Here is a 21836-nt window from a genome sequence, read left to right as displayed (position 1 = left end):
GCTATATACATTCTTTAACTCAGTGATTTTTGGTTTTTAAATTGTGTTCCTCATAGATGTGTAACTCTCTGGGTGGCCAGGTTGTGGTCAGGGGAGCTGCCCACAAAGTTTCAAACATGTTCATTTGTGCTTTAATCAAGATGTCTCAGATTTTTTTAATTTAGAGTCCACATTACTATTGCTTTTCTTTTAGGTTCTGCTACAGTTTTTTTTTTCTAAATTCAACAAATCCAGTCTCCTGCTATTTTCTTCCCACCACATTTTTGTTTTTTTATAGAGTTCTACATTTGTAGCCTACCACATTTTTAACACGAAGTTACCTTTCCATCCATGGTGCCACTACATTTGTTTCTTAAGCAGATTGCTAACATTTAGGGGGATAGCTCAATATCATCTGCAGTCCTGAGCTTTTCTTTGCTCTTTTGAGCAGGATGTAGTATGCATGGTAGAGATAATGGTCAGTATGATGGAATAAAAAAAGCAAAGAAAGTGTGTATACATATATATGTTAAATGTAAAAGTTCATCTGAATAGATATTGTATGGTAATATAAATAGGTAAACTTAAACAATGGATTGTTGTTTATACATTCCAATGAATACTGAAGGGTTTGGAAATATTTTACGGATTGATGAGGGAGCTGTAATCCGCTAGAAGTTAAACCTTAGGTTTCTTCTTTAGTTCTGGCTGGCTTCCTGTTACGCTATTATTTCATCCCTAGTTGTCTTTCAAAAGACAAGAATTTTTACTTTGAAAAAATTGCTGCAGGAGTAACTAGATTAAAAATTACAGGAGACAGACACAGACAGTAGGTTCCTGGAAGCCTCAAACAGACTGCGGAAGTCAGACAAGGACATTATCAGAGGCAGACCCAGAAATAAAAGAGAAAAAAAAAGACCCATCTACTACCATAGAAGTTCACACCACAAAGTCAGGAAATCAAGGCAATCAATTTAGGAAGCAGAAGCAAAAATGAAGAGTCTCACAGATAATGGGAAGGAAAAGAAACACCCCCCAAATGAGGGGAAAAGTTGAATCTCCACATAGAGAAGTAAATGAAACAGAGGAAAGTAAACTACTAGATACTGAGTTCAAAACAATGGTCTAAGGAAGCTCAATGAGTTCAGCAGGCTCAAAAAGAATTATGAGAAATTACAGGGGAACAATGAGGAACTTACTACAAACTATATCAGCATGGAAAAGGACATAGAAACTGTCAATAAGAGACAAGAGAAAATGAAGAATACAATTTCTGAATTGAAGGACACAGTAGAAGGAATCAAAAGCAGGCTCGATGAAGCAGAGAATTGAATCAGTGAGAGGATGACAAGGTAGAAAAAAGCTCCCAGAAAGAGCGAGAGTTGGAAAAAAGACTAAAAAAAAAAAAATGAAGACACATTTAGGGAAATGCAAGACAACCTGAAACATAATAATACCATATAATAGGGATACCAGAAGGAGGAGAAGAGGAGGAAGGGATAGAGAACCTGTTTGAAAAAGTCACAATGGAAAACTTCCCAAATTGGAGGAGAGAAAAAGTCACACAAGGCCAGGAAGCACAGAGGGTCCCATTCAAGAGGAACCTGATGAAGCCCATTCCAAGACACATCATTATTAAAATGGCGAATAGCAAAGATAGACAATCCTAAAGGCGGCAAGGGAGAAACAGGTAGTAACATACAAGGGAGCCCTGATACAGCTCACAGCTGACTTATCAACAGGAACACTACAAGCCAGAAGGAAATGGCAAGAAATATTCCAAGACATGAAAAGCAAAGGCCTGCAAACAAGACTGCTCTCCCCAGCAAGGCTATCGATTAAAGTGGGAGCCAAAAGAAGGAGTTTCCCAGAAAAAATGAGGGCTAAAAGAATACATCACCACAAAACCAGCACTATACAATATGCTAAGGGGACTGGTTTAAGAAGATGAAGGAAAAGAATGATAAAGAGAAGAACACAGGAACAAAGGGAAAAAATGAATAAGTATCTATCAATAATAACTTTAAATGTAAATGGACTAAATGCCCCAATCAAAAGACACAAGATAGCTGAATAGATAAGAAAACATAACCCACACATATGCTGTCTACAAGAGACCCACTTCAGAATAAAAGACCTACACAGACTGAAAGTCAAGGGATGGAAAAAAATATTCCAAACAAATGGACAGGAAAAAAAAGCTGGGGTAGCAATACTTGTAGCACACAAAACAGATTTCAAAACAAAGGCCTTAAAAAGAGACCCAGAGGGACACTTCATAATACTCAAAGGAAGAATCCAGCAAGAAGACATAAACATTGTAAACATATATGCACCCACCATAGGAGCACCCAAATATATAAGGAAAATCTTGGAGGACTTCAAGAAAGATATAGACACCAAAACACTGATAGTAGGGGATTTTAACATCCTACTGTCAAAAATGGATAGACCTTCCAAACAAAGCATCCACAAGGATATCATGGAACTGAATGACACATTAGATCAAATGGATTTAACTGATGTATAGATATAGAACCTTTCATCCTACGGAAGTAAAGTACACATTCTTTTCAAATGCACATAAATCATTTTCAAAGATAGACCATGATGGGACGCAAAACAAACCTCAACACATTCAAGAAAACTGAAATCATAACAAGCATTTTCTCAGACCACAATGACTTGAAACTAGAATCCAACCTCAAGGATAAACCTCAAAAACTTTCAAACTCATGGAGACTGAATAGCATGCTATTAAACAATGAATGGGTCAATAATGAGATAAGAGAAGAAATCAAAAAGTTTCTGGAAACAAATGAAAATGAACACACAGCAGTCCAAAACCTATGGGACACAGCAAAGGCATTCCTAAGAGGGAAGTTCATAGCAATACAGGCCTACCTAACAAAAGATTGAAGCATTTCAAATAAAAGACCTAACCCTACAACTTCAAGAACTGGAGAAACAACAACAAATAAATCCCAGAGGAAGTAGAAGGAAGGAAATAATCAAGATCAGAGCAGAACTGAATGACATAGAAACTAAAAGAACAATTCAAAGGATCAACCAAGCCAGAAGTTGGTTCTTTGAAAAGATAAATAAAATTGACAAGCCTTAAGCAGACTCATCAAGAAAAAAAGAGCGAGGACCCAAGTAAATAATGTCAGAATTGAAAGAAGAGAAATAACTGATATCACAGAAATACAAAGGATTGTCAGAAACTGCTATGAACAATTATATGCCAAGAAATTTGAAAACCTCGATGAAATGTACAAATTTCTAGAAAAATATAACCTTCCAACACTGAATGAAGAGGAAGCAGAAAACCTGAACAGACCGATAACAGCTAGGGAAATTGAAGTAGTAATAAAAAAACTCCCAGCATACAAAAGCCCTGAACCTGATGGCTTCACAAGATAATTTTACAAAACATTTAAGGAAGAGCTAACCCCTGTCCTTCTCAGACTATTCCAAAAAATCCAAGAGGAGGGAAGACTCCCACACTCTTTTTATGAGGCCAGCATCACCCTAATCCCAAAACCAGAAAAAGACCCTACAAAGAAAGAAAACTACAGGCCAATTTCACTCATGAATATAGACACTAAAATCCTCAACAAAATATTGGCAAACCACATCCAGCAATACATTAAAAAGATCATCCATCATGATCAAGTGGGATTCATCCCAGGGATGCAAGGATGGTTCAATATTCACTGATCAATAAAGGTAATTAATCACATAAACGAAAGGAAAGACAAAAATCACACGGTCATCTCAATAGATGCGGAAAAAGCATTCGGTAAGGTACAGCACCCATTTATGATAAAAAACACTCAGCAAATGGGAATAAAGGGGGCATACCTCAACATAATAAAGGCCATATATGAAAAACCTACAGCCAACATCATACTCAATGGGCAAAAACTGAAACCTTTCCCACTAAGATCAGGAACAAGGTAAGGATGTTCGCTTTCACCACTTCTATTCAACATAGTACTGGAAGTCCTAGCCATAGTGGTCAGACAAGAAAAAGAAATAAAAGGCATCCAAATAGGAAAGGAGGAAGTAAAGCTATCATTGTTCACAGATGACATGATAGTGTACATAGAAAACCCTATAGACCCCATCAAAAAAACCACTTGACCTAATAAGTAAATATGGCAAAACAGCAGGATAAAAAGTCAATACTCAGAAATTGAAGGAATTTTTGTACACCAACAATGAAATAGCAGAAGCAGAAATCAGAAAAAAAAAATCCCATTTGTTATAGCAACAAGAAAAATAAAGTACCTAGGAATAAATTTAACCAAGGAGGTAAAAGATCTGTATGCAGAAAACTATACAATGCATTGAAGAAAGAAATTAAGGAAGACACAAATAAATGGAAGCATATACCATGCTCATGGATTGGAAGAATTAACATCATCAAAATGTCCATACTACCCAAAGCAATTTATAGATTCAACGCAATCCCTATTAAAATACGAATGATGTATTTCACAGACATAGAACAGACATCTCAAAAATTTATATGGAACCATAAAATAGATGCAGCAATTTTGAGAAAGAAAAACAAAGTAGGAGGGATCACAATACCAGACATCAAACTATATTACAAGGCCACTGTAATCAAAACAATCTGGTGCCGGCACAAGAACAGACACATACATCAGTTGAACATAATAGAAAGCCCAGATATAAACCCATGTCCCTATGGGCAACTAATATTTTATAAAGGGAGCAGAAACATAAATTGAAGTAAAAAAGTCCTGGAGAAGAACATTGACAGGAAACTCTCAGATATCCCACGCAGCAATATTTTCACCAATATGTCCCCTAAAGCAAGGGACATAAAGGAAAGAATAAACAAGTGGGACCTCATCAAAATAAGAAGCTTCTGCATGGCTAAAGAAAACATCAGCAAAATGAAAAGGGACCCAACCATATAGGAAAATATATTTGTCAATGGTACATCAAATAGGGGTTTGATCTCCAAGATATATAAAGAACTTACACAACTCCACTCCAAGAAGACAAACAATCCAATTAAAAAATGGATGAAGGATCTGGACAGACACTTCTTCAAGGAAGAAATACAGAGGGCCCAGAGACATTTGAAAGGATGCTCAGTATCACTAGTCATCAGACACTGAATAAAAAAAAATGTGGGGAACACGTGAAAGAGCCGAAATGCAAATTAAAACCACAATGAAATACCACCTCCCACCAGTCAGAATGGCCATAAACAGATCAACAAACAACAGGTGCTGGCAAGGCTGTGGAGAAAAGGGAACCCTAGCACACTCTTGTTGGGAATGCAGTCTGGGGCAGCCATTGTGGGAAACAGTCTGGAATTTCCTCAAAACACTAAATATGGAACTGCCTTTTGACCCAGTAATTCCCCTGCTGGGATTATACCCTAAGAACCCCAAAACACCAATTCAAAAGAACCTATGCACCCCAATGTTCTTAGCAGTGCCATTTACAATAGCCAAATGCTGGAAGTAGCCTAAGTGCCCATCATTAAACAAGTAGATAAAAAAACTGGTAAATTTACACAGTGGAGTGCTATGCAGCAGAAGAAAGGACCTCCTACCCTTTGCAACAGAATGGATGGAAATGGAGAACACTATGCTAAGTGAAATAAGCCAGGTGGTGAAAGACAAACACCATATGATCTCACCTATAAATGGACCCTAATCAACAAAACAAACAATCAAAATAGAACCAGAGACTTTGAAATAAAGAACAAACTGACAGTAACCAGAGGGGAGAGAGGAGATGGATTATGGGGAAAAGAAGGGGATGGGACATCAAGGAACATGTATAAAGGACCCATGGATAAAGACAATGGAGAGGTAGAATTGAGTGTGGGAGGTAGGGGTGGGAGGGGTGGGGAAGAGTGGGGGGGGGGAATGGGAACAGCTGAAGTTGAATAACAATAAAAAACAAAATAAAAAAATAATTTTTACTATGATTTTTGCTCTTAAGTGATTATTTTACTTTTAAGTTGCTAACTGTGAAGAGACTATCTCAGTGCAAACATGAAATCTCTTCATTTGGAAAGATGTGCGCTGATAGTAATCACAAAGACACAAATAAGGTGAGGTGATCAAGATACTATTGCTTTATAACAATCAAGAGCAAATTTAGAAGTCAAAACCATCATTTTACTACATTTCCAAAACCAATGGGTTAGAAATTAAGAGAGAGAGAGAGAGAGAGAGAGCATGTAAATGGCATTCTTTTGTTCCAAAATATCTGGGACCTCATCTGGGAAAACTGGAAGGCTGGTGATGACTCAGTCTTTATCAGAATCATTTGGAGATACATGTATTCACATGGTTGAAAGTTGATGTTAGATGATAGCTGAGGACTCATCTGAGTTACTGGGCAGCTGTAGTCTATGCTTATAACTGAGTAGTTTTCCACCTTGCTTTCTGCCTATAGAGATTTGAGACCTAAAGTTATTATTGCATTTTATACAATTTCTGTTTTTTAAGTCCATCTTGTATAATTTTTATAAAACACATTATATTCTTCTAATATAATTTATAATCCTCTCTCTTACATAAAAGCCACACCCACAATTATATTTAAGATAAGCCCTTCTCTCTCTGGTTCCCTATGTGAGATTGCCTTGCAAAAATGTTAAAAGGCTCTGGACTTGGGGTGATAAACACACAATACAATATACAGATGATGTATTATTGAATTATATATCTTAATCCTATATAATTTTATTAAGCAATGTCAACTCAAAAAATTAATAAATAATTTTTTAATGTGAAAAAAATCTTGTGTTTTTTCATAAAGTCTGTAAGTCATTCCCTTAATCTCCATACAGAGCATTTTTGTGTGTTTGAACAATCCTATGAGACAATACCATAGATCATTCTGAAGAGGTAAATTATAAAAAAGTTCATTGTCACTGTGGATGTGCTTTTGGCCTGAGGCCCTTTCTTAATCTAAGAATAACTTTTTATCAGGACAAGCTAGAAATGAAAAATAATTTATTATTATTAAACCCAGGAGCTCTTGACTTAAATATTTAGCAGAGTCCTTTAGATTGTTCTGTCCTTTTCTTTAAATATAGGCAGCATGAAGAAGCCAGATGATACTTTAAATATTCTGACTTGAAATTTTTTTAACTATATTTTATTGATTATGCTATTACAATTGTCCTAATTTTTCCTCCTTTGCCCCTCTCTACCCAGTACCCCTTTCCCTCCAGCCATTACCTCCTGCCAAGGTTAGTTCATGTTCATGGGCCATGCATCCAAGTTCTTCGTCTTCTCCATTTCCTATACTTTTCTTAACATCTCCCTGTCTATTTTGTACCTAACAGTTATGCTACTTAATCCCTGTACCTTTTTCCCCATTCTTCCCTCTTCCCCTCCCCGCTAATAACCCTTCAAATGATCTCCATACCTGTGATTCTGTTCCTGTTCTGGTTGTTTGCTCAGATTGTTTTTATTTTTGTGTTTTAGACTCAGTTGTTGATAGTTGTGTTTGTTGTCATTTAATGTTCATAGTTTTGATCTCTTCACTTTCTTAAATAAGTCCCTTTAATATTTCATATAATAAGACTTGATGATGATGAGTTCCTTTAGCTTTGCCCTATCTGGGAAGCACTTCATCTGTCCTTCCATTCTAAATGATAGCTTTGCTAGTCAGCATAATCTTGGCTGTACGTCCTTGTTTTTCATCACTTTGAATACTTGTTAGTTTCTTCTTGCCTGCAAAGTTTCTTTTGAGAAATCAGCTGATAGTCTTATAAGAACTCCTTTGTAGGTAGCTCTCTGCTTTTTTCTTGCTGCTTTTAAGATTCTCTCTTTGTCTTTAATCTTTGCCATTTTAATTATGATGTGTCTTGGTGTGGTCTACTTTGGATCCAACTTGTCTGGGACTCTCTCTGCTTCCTGGACTGGTATGTCTATTTCCTTACCCATATTAAAGAAGTTTTCTTTTATTATTTTTTTCAAATATGTTTTCAATATCCTGACGTGAAACCTTTAAAGGTTAATCACCCACTCCAGGTGATAAAATTTCCATCATCACATTATTGTTGGAAACAGTGTTGACAAACCTTTTATGACTATATAACAAAGGTCGCTTCCCTCCATCTTCTAAACACATTTTCCTTACTTTTCCTTAAGCACCTCACTGTCACTCCCCTTGAGGGATAATAGTGTCCGCTAAGCCCTGACAGCACCCCAACCCTGCTCCTGACTTGTTCCAAAGATAATGGACATCTCTTAGGTGGTATTTTGTTGTTATAAAAATCCTTTTTCCCCCCAGCTACCAAAATCCCTTCATTCATCATTATTGCATAACAAATAATCCTACAACATTTCTTAAAATTTCTTAAAATAACAGCAATCATTATTTTACTGACAAATCATCAATTTGACCAAGGCTCTATGAAAGTGAATTTTTGCTCTTCAACTGGGAGTGGAGGGTCCATATGACAGGCATGTTAGCACTGTCTGTCACCTGGAAGCTCAGACAGGGCTGTGGGTCAGATCATTGGTTCTTCTTTATGTGGGCGTCTCAATGGGCTGCTTGAGCTACTTTATGAATATTCGCTGGATTTCAAAAGTGAACATGCCTAAAGAACTAAGTAGAAATGAACAGTGCTTATATGCCTTAATTTCAGAAATCACACATTACTTCCGCTATTCAGATATAAGAGTATATAACTAGAATAAACATTCAGCACAAAGAGTAGGGTAAATATGTTTAGAGGTGGATATATTTTTAATTTTAAGATTTTGTCCACACGAGTAACAAAAATTTATTGAAAGAAAGGAAATACACACACAAAAAATCCACATAAAATAAAACATGCAAACCAAACACAAAAAAATCACTCACTTTGCTTATTAATATAAAACCTTTATAAATACACAGCTATCCTATCTATGATCACTTTCTTTAGGATTTAAGATAACTATGTATCTCATAACAGCTTTATTTTAATTGTGTTGAATGAATATATTATGTAACAGAATTTGGGGATTGTTGAAGTACCTGAGGCTTTAGCTGAAATAATTTCAGGCCAGCCTCCCTCCCACTGTTATATACATTTAAGGTTTTAGTTCAATGTGTACTTCTGGGAAGAACAGACTAATTTCCCTCCTTAATTTAGTAATTTAATATAAAAATGTATTGAGATGTAAGAGCAGCCTCTTGGGTAAAGGCTGAATTGCGAATGTTAAAGTCTTCCTTGTGAAGTTCAACTCCATTAATTATGTTTAAAGGACTGACAAAGGCCAATTTAACAGAAAAAATGATAGGGGCTTCTTCTATGAGAAATAACTTAGTATTGCTCTGCTCATCTGAACTCTTTGGGGGAAAAAGCCTGCAGAAGGTGGATAGAATAGAAATATTAACATTTGTAACAATTTGAGCCAAAGAAATGTTTTTGCTGGATAGTTGAACTGAAAGTGATAATAAATGAAGGAAAATTCACTGTGAATCCTCAGAGAGGACTGTAGCCTAGGCGAATCAGCAAAGACCTTGGAATGTAGCCATTGAAATAGTGTGAAGGACACCAGAAGTGATAAACAGAGAGTTCAGGGGCCGTATACTATAAAGAAAATAGACTTTAAATAATTACTTCAGAATAGTCACTAAACAAACAAAAAGAACTACAACTGACAATACTAACAAAAACCACTGGTGAGAGGGAATAATCTGAATTCAAGATTTGCCATATTATATTATTTAACATATCCAGTTTTCAACAACAACAAATTCTGAGACATTCAAAGAACCAAAAAAATATGGCACAAGCAATAGAAAAAAGTAATCAGTAGAAAGTGACCCTTAGGAAGCCTAACTATTGTACTTTGTGGACAAAAGTAAAAAATAAAATAGCTATTTTAGGTATGCCAAAAGAGATAAAAGAAACCATATCTAAAGATTGATGAAAAATATAAGAATGATGTCTCATAAATTAAGGAATATAAAAAATGAGAAATAAATTATACAAAAGAACCAATTAGAAACTCTGATTTGAGAAGTATAACAACTGAAATAAAAAATGTATTAGAAGCCTGGACAGCACATTTGATCTGGCAGAGTAAAGAATCAGAAAAATTAAAGAAGGGCCAATTGAGAATATGCAGCCTGAGGACAAGAAAACAAAAAGGATGAGAAAGAATGCAAAGATTCAGAGACATGTAGGACATCATTAAACATACCAACATACCATAATGGATATCCTAAAGGGAAAGGAGAGATATGGAGAATCAAAAAGAACACCGAAGAAATATTGGCTGAAAGCCTGCCAAACATTATTGACCTACACATCCAAGAACCTCAACAATTTATGAGTAATATAAATTCAAAGTAAGCCATATACATATATGTCAAAATCTGTTAAAAGACAAAATATTGAAAGCAGTAAGAGAATCAAAACATTTACAATAAACAGAAAAATGGGAATTTGTTCCTCAGAAACAAGCCATATGAGATATACACAAAGGACTAGTTTAGGCTGAAATAAAAGGACACTATGGAGTAACTTGAATCCACATAAGAAAATAGAGTACCAGTAAACTAACTACCTAAATAAATATACAAGGCTGAAAAAAAATTACTTTTTTTGCTTATAATTCCTTATGTTTTCTTTCTGTTTTAAAAGACATCTGAATGCAATAAAGCTAACATTAAATTATTGGGCACCTAATGTATAAAAATGAAATTTGTTTAACAATAACAGAAAAAATGAGGTCAGAGGTAAAGGAGCTCTAGAGAAGCAGAATTTTTTAACATAATATTGAAAATAGGTTGGTATTAATATGGACTAGGTTGTTATATATTAACATATTAATAGTAGTCCTCAGAACAACCATTAAGAAAATAACAAAATATATAGTAAAATAAATTTCAAGGGAATTAAAATGGATGCTAGCAAATATTTATGTAATGCAAAAAAGTAAATGGTAACTAAAGAACAGAAAAGACAAGACATATAGGAAACAACAATAAAATGACAGATTAAGTCCTATCTTCACAGTAATCACATTAAATTTCAAAGATTAAAGTCTCCAGTTAGAAGACAGAGGTCGGCAGAATGGATTTTTAAAAAGTTATTCCACTATATGCTGTATACAAATAACACGCTTTTTATTTAAACATTCAAATAAGTTGGAAGTAAAGGGTGGAAAAAGTTGTATCATGTGAAATATAACAGGAAGAAAACTATGGTGGTTATACTTATGTCAGACAAGATGAATTCACATAAAAATTCTTCAAGATAGGTCATATGTTAAGCCCTATAACATGTCTAAATACATTTAAGAGGATTAATAACCTATAAAATATGTTCGCTGACAACAAAAGAATTATATGAGTTCAATATCAGAAGGAAATAAGAAATTAGCAATATGTAGAAATTAAACAGCACATTTCTGCAAAGACAAATTTATGAGGAAAAAAATAAATAATCTACATTTAAAAATCAAATGAAAACACAATATGTGAAAATTTGTAGAATGCAACATAAGTGATGCATAGAGAAAAATGTATATTCAAAATGTTTACATTAGAAAAGAATAAAGTCTAAAATCAATTATCTAAAAATTTAACTTTAGACTCTAGAAAAAGAAGAATAAATTCAACCCAAACGAAGTAGAAAGGAAATATTAAAGATTAAAAGTAGAAATCAATTAAATAGGGAACACGATAATAATGTTGAATACTTATAAAATCAACAGCTGGTTGTTTAAAAAAGATAAATTAAAGTTTAGAAATCTCCAGTAAGATTGATATTAAAAAGAAAAGAAAGAAAAATGTAAATTGTTGATATTGGGCATGAAATAGGGGACTTATTACAGAACTTATTGAACAAAGAAAGAAGTTTTACTCTCACCATTTCTATTCAAGATTGTACAGAAGTTTTAATCAGTGCATAGAAACAAAAAGAAGAAATGAACATAGTACAAAATGAACAGGAAATAAAACCTTTATTTGCAAAAATAAATAGAAAAATCTACATTTATTAAAAAATCGACCAGAACTAGAAGTATTAGAGCTTCGCATACTTGCAAGATTCAAGATCAATATGTGATGTTGTTTCTATATATGAGCAAAGGAATTGTAAATTAAAATTTCAAAATATCCTTTACATTTGCACCAAAAACATGAAATACATAAAAATAAATATAACAAAATACAAAATAAAACTTTTCTATGAAAAGTCAAAGAAGAGCAATTTTTATGCAAAGATGACAATTCTCCTCAAATTAATGTACATAATCTGATGTACAGAACTCCAGCAGCATTTTAAAGAGATGGAGAAAATGAATATCAAATATACATGAGAAGATAAATGCCTAAATTAGCCACATCAGTTTTGACAAAGAAGAACAAAGTTGGTTTCCCTGATTCAAAATTTGCTGTAAAACTACCATAAACAAGACAGGATGGCATTGACATAAAGATATATCAATGAAACAGAAATAGACCCACACTTGTGTGAACAATTCATTTTAAACAGTGCCACGGTAACTCAAGAGAAGATTCATTCTTCTCAGCAAATGATGCTGGAACAAAGTGGCTATGTATATTGAGGAGGAAATGAGCCTCAAATGTTACCTCAAATGTTATACAATAACTTTAATGAGCCATAGACTTAAATGTAGGTGGATAACAATAAACCTTTTAGAATTAAAAAATTTGAAAAAAATTGTGACACAGATTTGGCAAAATTTCTTAGAAAGCATGCAAAAAATATGCAAGAAAAATCTTAAATTAGACTTCTTTGAGGTTAGGATTTTTCACTCTAAAAGATACATGAAAATATAAAGTCAAGACATAGAAGAAAATATTTGCAAAATATGTATTATTAAAATAATTTTATATCCAAAATGAATTTTTAGAAAGAGTTCTCATAGCTATTAAAAGTATACAAATAGCCCAAAATATTTTAAATGGGAAAAAATTTGAAAAGGTATTTACCAAAGAAAATATAGCAATTATAAATGTATGCATGAAAAGAATTTATAATCAGATAAGTGCTAAAAAAAATGCAAGAGAGCACATCAATTATTACTTGAGATCAGAATGGTGGGGAAAGTATTGACCACAAAGGGTCCAAAGGGATATTTTGGAGATGATAGAAATACTCTATATCTATATGGTTACCTGACTGTAGTCATTTTTCTTTCAGAGCTAACTGTACATTTAAAATGCATGTTTCATTTTATGTTAATTATATTTTTTAAATTAATTTCTAATATTCTATAGATGTTTATTTGGTCTTCATCATTCAGAACTACTGAGAAGTGCCAAGTTATATCTCTCTTCTTTGTTAGCCATACACCCTTTATTCTTGAAAAACTGGCCAAGTTAGTGAAAATTATCTCATTATACATAGCATGCTACCTGTACTTGGGAGAGCAGCAAACACCAGGATGGCATAACTGCTTAGAATGAATTAAAGTTTGCTGGTCTTTTGGAAGGTCTTAGGGAAGGTTCTAGGATTAACAACCTCACGTCCACACCCCACAAAAGGTGTTGCTAGTTATCTTCTGTTGGATAGGCTTGCACCTGTTTCTGGATTAATTGATCTTCCTCTCACATATGGTGGATCACTAGCTGGTCATGTCTCAGCCTAGCTTTGGCCACAGTACATCTATTGCCAAGATTTACAGATGCAGAAGCCACTCACTTCGATTTCCAAGTTATTATATGGTTTACATCTTTACTTATGGAAATTAGGAAGTTTAAGGACGTAAATGTGTAAGGGTAGAGCACCATATTAGGAAAAAGGCTTTCAGAAGTTTAAAGATAAATGGAGATAATGAAAGTAACAGTTCCTCTTACTCTGCTGTGTATGAGATCCCAGAAGTATGCATTGAAAAAAAATCTCACATTCAAATATTTTGTAATTAGGAAATGAACCTTTGGTAATTATGTATTACACATGTGACAATTGTTTTAATGGAAGTAAACTCAGTCAAAATCTGCATTGACATGAATACACAGGTCTGTCAAAAATTAAAACCAGTTGTACCAAAGGACCAAACTTCCATTTTGCTGGTACAAAATGGGGAAGTACACATACAGGAGTGGGAAAAAGTAGGTTTACAGTTGTGTGTACACAAAACACAGTTTATAATTATATTATTATTTATTTTTTCTTTTTTAATTTGTAATTAATTAATTTATTTTTTCAAATACATTTGTCTCTGCCTTCCCCCCACCACTCTCCCTTGACCGTCACCCCGCTCTCTCTCTCAATCCTTCCCCTTTGGTTTTGTCCATGAGTCCTTGCTATATGTTCCTTGACTTTCCCCTTCCCTTCCCTTTCCCTGCCCACCCCACCCTCCTTCCCTCTTGTCTCTGTTGATTTCTTTTCCTTTCAATGTTGCTGGTCTTATTTTCCTTGCATCTTTGTTTTGTTGGTTAGGTTCTGCTTATAAGTGAGATCATATGGTATTTGTCTTTCACCCCCCTGGCTTATTTCGCTTAGCATAATGCTCTCGACTTCCATCCATGCTGTCGCAAAATTTAGTGGTTCTTTTTTTCTTTCTGCTGCATAGTATTCCATTGTGTAAATGTACCCTTCCATAACTTTTTGATCCAATCATCTACTGATGGGCATTTAGGTTGCTTCCAACACTTGGCTATTGTCAATTGTGCTGCTATGAACATTGGGGTGCATAGGTTCTTTTGTATTGGCATTTTCGGATTCTTTGGGTATAGTCCCAGCAGGGGAGTCACTGGATCAAAAGGCAGTTCCATTTTCAGCTTTCTGAGGAAATTCCACGCTGCTTTCCACAGTGGCTGCACCAGTCTGCATTCCCACCAACAGCATACTAGTGTTCCCTTTTCTCCACAGCCTTGCCAGCACCTGTTGTTTGTGGATCTGTTTATGATGGCCATTCTGACCAGTGTGAGGTGGTATCTCATTGTGGTTTTGATCTGCATTTCTCTGATGGCTAGTGATGCTGAGCATCCTTTCAAATGTCTCTGGGCCCTCTGTATCTCTTCCTTGGAAAAGCGTCTGCCCAGGTCCTTTGGCCATTATTTGATTCGATCGTTTGTCTTCTTGGAGTGGAGTCGAGTGAGTCCTTTATATATCTTGGAGATCAAACTTCTATCTGATGTATCATTAGCAAATATATTTTCCCATAGGGTTGGCTCCCTTTTCATTTTGCCGATGTTTTCTATAGCCGTGCAGAAGCTTCTTATTTTGATGAGGTCCCACTTGTTTATTCTTTCCTTTATGTCCCTTGCTTTAGGAGACATATCAGTGAAAAAATTGCTGTGTGGGATATCTGAGAATTTCCTGCCAATGTCCTCCTCTAGAACTTTTATGGTGTTGAGACTTATAATTCTTTTATCCATCTTGGGTTTATTTTTGTGTATGGTGTCAGCCGATGATCCAATTTCAAATTTTTGCATGTAGCCGTCCAGCTTTCCCAACACCTTTTGTTGAAGAGGCTCTTATTACTCCATTTTATGCTTCTGCCCCCTTTGTCAAATACTAGTTGCACATATAGACCTGGGTTTATTTCTGGGCTTTCTATTCTGTTCCACTGGTCTATGGGTCTGTTATTGTGCCAGTACCAGATGGTTTTGAGTACGGTGGCTTTGTAGTATAGTTTGACATCCGGTATTGTGATCTCTCCTACTTTGTATTTCTTTCTTAAAATTGCTGTGGCTGTTCAGGATTGTTTATGTTTCCATGTAAATTTTTGAAATGTCTGTTCTATTTCTGTGAAATATGTCATTGGTATCTTAATAGGGATTGCATTGAATCTATAAATTGTTTTGGGTAGTATGGACATTTTGATGATATTAATTCTTCCAGTCCATGAGCACGGTATATGCTTTCATTTATTTGTGTCTTCCTTAATTTCTTTCTTCAGCATTGTATAGTTTTCTCTGTTCAGGTCTTTTATCTCCTTGGTTATATTTATTCCTAGGTACTTTATTTTTCTTGTTGCTATATCGAATGGTATTTTTTTTCTGATTTCTTCTTCTTCTATTTCATTGCTGGTGTACAAAAATGCCTTTGATTTCTGACTTTTGACTTTATATCCTACTGTTTTGCCAAAATCACTTATTAGGTTGAGTAGTTTTTTGGTGGAGTCTACAGGGTTTTCTATGTACACTTTCATATCATCTGCAAACAATGATAGTTTCAGTTCCTCCTTTCCTATTTGGATGCCGTTTATTCCTTTTTCTTGTCTGACCGCTGTGGCTAGGATTTCCAATACGATGTTGAAAAGAAGTGGTGAAAGCAGATATCGTTGTCGTGTTCCCGATCTTAGTGGGAAAGCTTTTAGATTTTGCCTGTTGGGTATGATGTTGGCTGTAGGTTTCTCATATATGGCCTTTATTACGTTGAGGAATGCCCCATTTACTCCCATTTTGCTGAGTGTTTTGATCATAAATGGGTGCTGTACCCTATCGAATGCTTTTTCTGCTTCTATTGAGATGTTCATGTGGTTTTTGTCTTTTCTTTTATTTATGTGGTGTATCACATTTATTGACCTGTGTATATTGAACCATCCCTGCATCCCTGGATGAATCCCACTTGATCATGGTGGATAACCTTTTTAATGTATTGCTGGATGCGGTTTGCCAATGTTTTGTGGATGATTTTAGCATCTATGTTCATCAGTGAAATTGGCCTGTAGTTTTCTTTCTTTGTAGGGTCTTTATCTGGTTTTGGGATTAGGGTGATGCTGGTCTCATAGAAAGAGTGTGGGAGTCTTCCCTCCTCTTGGATTTTTTGGAATAGTCTGGGAAGGTCAGGTGTTAGCTCTTCCTTAAATGTTTTGTAAAATTCTCCTGTGAAACCGTCTGGCCCTGGGCTTTTGTGTGCCGGGAGTTTTTTGATTATTGCTTCAATTTCCCCAGCTGTTATCGGTCTGTTCAAGCTTTCTGTTTCTTCCTCCTTCTGTGTTGGAAGATTATACTCTTCTAAAAATGTGTCCATTTCATTAAGGTTTTCAAATTTCTTGGCATATAATTATTCATAGTAGTTTCTGACGATCCTTTGTATTTCTGTGGTATCAGTTGTTATTTCTCCTCTTTCATTTCTGATATAGTTATTTGGATCCTCTCCCTTTTATTCTTGATGAGTCTGCTTAAAGGCTTGTTGATTTTATTTATCTTTTCAAAGAACCAGGTTCTGGCTTGGTTGATCCTTTGAATTGTTCTTTTCACCTCTCTGTCATTCAGTTCTGCTCTAATCTTGACTATTTCCTTCCTTCTCCTTGCTCTGGGATTTATTTGTCGTTGTTTCTCCAATTCTTGAAGTTGTGGGGTTAGGTCTATTATTTGAAATGTCTCTATCTATTTTAGGTAAGCCTGCATTGCCATGAACTTCCCTCTCAGGACCACCTTTGCTGTGTTCCATAGGGTTTGGACTGTTGTCTGTTCATTTTCATTTGTTTCCAGAAATTTTTTGATTTCTTCTCTTATCTCATTATTGACCCATTCATTGTGTAATAGTCTACTGTTCAGTCTCCATGAGTTTGCAAGTTTTTGAAGTTTCTCTTTGAGGTTGATTTGGAGTTTCAAGCCCTTGTGGTCCGAGAAAGAGTTTGGTATTATTTCAATTTTCCTGAATTTGCTGAGGTTTGCTTCGTGTCCTATCATGTGGTCTATCTTTGAAAAACTGCCATGAGCCTTTGAAAAGAATGTGTATTTTGCTTCTTTGGGATGTAAGGTTCTATATATGTCAGTTAAGTCTATTTGAATCAGTGCGTCATTCAGCTCCACAATATCCTTATTGATGTTTTGTTTGGAAGATCTGTCCATTTTTGACAGTGGGGTGTTGAAATCCCCTACTATCAGTGTGTTGCTATCTATATCTTTTTTGAAGTTGTCCAAGATTTTCCTTATATATTTGGGGCTCCTATGTTGGGTGCATATAAGTTTACAATGTTTATATTTTCTTGATAGATTCTTCCTTTAAGTATTATAAAGTGCCCCTCTGGGGCTCTTTTTATGGCCTTTGTTCTGAAATCCATTTTGTTTGATATTAGTATTGCAACCCCTGTTTTCTTCTCTTGCCCTTTTGCTTGGAATATTTTTTTCCATCCTTTTACTTTCAATCTGTGTAGGTCTTTTGTTCTGAGGTGGGTCTCTTGTCGGCAGCATATGTGTGGGTCATGTTTTCTTAATATTCAGCTATCCTGTGTCTTTTAATTGGGACATTTAGTCCATTTACATTGAGAGTTATTACTGATAGAAACCTATTCACTTTTTCTCTTTGTACCTGTGTTTTTCTCTTTCTGTGTTTTTGGCTTTCTCTTTTTCTTCATCTTCTTAAACCAGTCCCTTTAGCATATCTTGGAGTGATGGTTTGGTAGAGATGTATTCTTTTAGCCTTCTCTTGTCTGGGAAACTCCTTATTTCCCCTTCTATTTTAATTGAGAGCCTTGCTGGGTAGAGCAGCCTTGGTTGTAGGTCCCTGCTTTTCATTACTTGGAATATTTCTTGCCATTCCCTTCTGGCTTGTAGTGTTTCTGTTGAGAAGTCAGCTCCTAGCTGTATTGGGGCGCCTTTGTTTGTTACTGCCTGTTTCTCCCTTGCTGCCCTGAGGATTCTCTCTTTGTCTTTGATATTTGCCACTTTAATTATGATGTGTCTTGGAGTGGGCCTCCTTGAGTCCTTCTTGAGTGGGGCCCTCTGTGCCTCCTAGATCCATGAGATCTTTTTTCACCTCAAATTGGGGAAATTTTCCATCATTACTTTTTTGAGGAGGTTCTCTATCCCTTGCTCCTCTTCTTCTCCTTCTGGTATCCCTATTATGCATATATTACTGTGTTTCAGGTAGTCCTGAATTTCCCTAAATGCCTCTTCATTCTTTTTGAGTCTTTTTTCCATTTCTTGTTCTTTCTGGGGACTTTTTTCTACCTTATCCTCCATCTCACTGATTCAATCCTCAGCTTCATCCAGCCTGCTTGGATTCCTTCTACTGTGTTCTTCAATTCAGAAATGGTATTCTTCATATCCTCTTGTGTCTTCTTGATAGTTTCTATGTCCTTTTCCAGGCTGATAGTTTGCTGTAGGATCCTGATAGTTTCTCTGCAGTTTCTCATAGTTCTCTTTGAGCTGGCTGAGCTCATTGAGCTTCCTTAGAACCATTGTTTTGAATTCAATATCTGATAGTTCCCTTGCTTCTAATTCATTTAGCTCTCTCTGTGGGAATTCTCCTTTTCTACTCATTTGGGGGGAACTTCTTTTTCTTCCCATTTTTGTCAGTCTATTATTTAATTAATTGATTGATTGATTTTTGCTTCTGTTTCAATTGATCCATCTAGATTTCCTGACTTTGTGGATTAAACTTCTATGGTAGTAGGCAGGTCTTTTATTTATTTATTTATTTTTTCTTTACTTTTCTTTCTGGGTCTGCCTCTGATGATGTCATTTGTTGACCCTATATGACCTTGGGTAGTTTGTTTGAGCTTTCCAGGATTTTACTCTCTGTCTGACTCCTGCCTTGGGCAGTTCTGTGATCCCTTCAGTCAGGGATCCACTGTTTCTTTGGATCACTCTGCACTTTCATGCCGGTTCTTCGAGCGCTCTCGCCCTGACCCAGGACTAGCATATCTGCCCGACCTCGCCCTCATCTGGCGCCGGGCACGCGCCCAGCACTGGTCAGTTTAGGGTCTTCTATTGTATGCTTTCCCAGTTTTTGGCTCTTTGGGGGCATGGCCTGCTTGAGCAAAATGGAGACTATGGGAATGGGAAGAAGTCAGCTCCAGGACTCTCCGGTTAATCCCATCTCCAGTCTCTCCCCCAGGGTCTCTGGGCAGTTCTGTGATCCCTTCAGCTAGGGAGCCACTATTTCTGTGGACCATAATTGAAAGCCTTCTGGCTCCCAAGCCGCTTCTGCCTCTTTGTGAGTGTGGCCTGCCCACGCAAATGGGGACTACAGAATGGGGAGGGACTCTGCTCTGGGGATCTCAGATATTCCTCCAGTTTTTTCCCCAACCCCTCCGTCTGTAGTCTCTCCTCAAGGGTCTCTATGCAGCTGTGTGTCCCCTTTGGCCAGGGATCCTCTATTTCTTCCAGCCAGTCTGCACTCAGCCCCTAGTCCACATGCCCACAACTTGTGTGCAGAGCGCACAAAAGGCAGGTTAATTGATTCCCTTATGCCTGGGCGAGGTGGTAGCTGCAGAGTGGGAGGTGAGTTATGACTGGGGCTCTGCTGGCCACTGTCTCTGTTCTCTTCACAAAGTTTTCCTCTCCAATCTTTCCTCAGGCACCAGCCCCCTCTCCTGCCACGTCTCCCCAGAGATCAAGGAAGGCGGCTGCCATTGCAAATTTTTGCATTGGCCCTTTAAATGTCTCTTTGCGTCTCCAGCCACCTGTTTCTGGCAGAGAGCGCCCCTAAGCTTTTCGGGGTTGTGTTTTGTCTGTGCGTTTTCCTAATTTCAGCTGCTGTAGTCTAGGGGTCCCTGTGTATGATTCAGACCCTGTTCTTCTCAGAGGGATCCAACTGACCGTTTCAATGTCCCTCTGGTGCTGGTGCCCATGGGCACCTAGCCCACCCTCTCGACCCTCCACCGCACTTCTCACCTGTTGGGATGTGTGAGAGTTGAATCCACTGTCCGCAGCTCCAAGGCTCCTCTCCCTCTATGGTCCCATTTTTTTCCCTATTATTTATTATTATTGTATTATTTATTTATATTACAATTGCATACTTACATTTTCCCATCTCTATATATTCCTCAAACTGTGCACTAACATGGGAACTGATGGGAGTTACTGAAATTTTGGATTCCTGGATTTTAGTACTTATTATTTTTTCCCTGATCATTAGCATTAAGACAAATTATAAAGAGGTTTAGTAAAAACTTGATTTCTATAAGTTTTTGAGTTGAAGACTCACAAATATACTGCTACCATTGGCTGAGTGATGCTCCACATAAAAAAAAATTAGTTGGACTAAAATTTCTTTATGATTTCTACTAAAAGGACATGATCATTCTCTTTTATTTCATACTTCTTTAACTGCCAAGAAGGAAGAACCATTTGTTTTGTTTTTGTTTTCCTTTATTTCCAAAGCACCATGAAACTGTGTTCAATTTAAGGGATGGGTGAAAAATAATTAAGTTTTTGCTGTAAACAGATATGCATGCTACAAAAATAGAGTTATACAAATTAAATTCTTACATGTGACCAGTTCATAAATGAGAGAGTATGGAACACACCTACTGTTTGACTTGGTGTAATTTTACAACATAACAAGCCTTAAAAATATGGGAGAAAACACAAAGCTGGACACATTTAGGGAGAAAATAACTGTACATTAACAAATAAATGCATTTGGAAAGTGTCTGTAATAGAAACATGAAAGGGAGTTGATAAGTACAGCACAGCTAAGAAACCCGTAAGACGTCAGAAACAGATAAAAAAAGGAATAAAATAATGTTTACTTTTCCAACAGAAAATAAATACGAGATTTAAAACAATATGAAGAAACTTGCAAACTGTAAGAAACCAGACAAAAATTATCTCAAGGCTGAGAAATAATTGCAAATAACTAAGAAATCCTCATTTATTATTTATTTACTAAAGCATCACACTTTGAACCCAGGTACTTCTCAGTCTCTTAAACATTCACAGGTTTTTTTTCAGGGTAAATAAAAGACAACACAGGCCCATCACTCCTTTAAAAAGGGGTAAATTACAGCAGAATCGCAGAGTTCCCGCTAGCAGATACACGTGAGATTCAAAGTGGAAAGCAAACTCAGGTTAGTATGTGAATATCAGGTCAAATGCAGCAGGCCAGAGTTAATGAACATTCTGTCTTTTCATTTCTCCTAGGATTTACCCAAGCAATTGCCCATATTTCTGGGGCACAGGCCTCC

Source organism: Pteronotus mesoamericanus, unplaced genomic scaffold, assembly GCF_021234165.1.
Source record: "Pteronotus mesoamericanus isolate MK-2021 breed Mesoamerican mustached bat unplaced genomic scaffold, CSHL_Meso_final contig_44, whole genome shotgun sequence".
Taxonomy (NCBI): domain Eukaryota; kingdom Metazoa; phylum Chordata; class Mammalia; order Chiroptera; family Mormoopidae; genus Pteronotus; species Pteronotus mesoamericanus.
Note: the sequence above shows the minus strand (reverse complement) of the source record.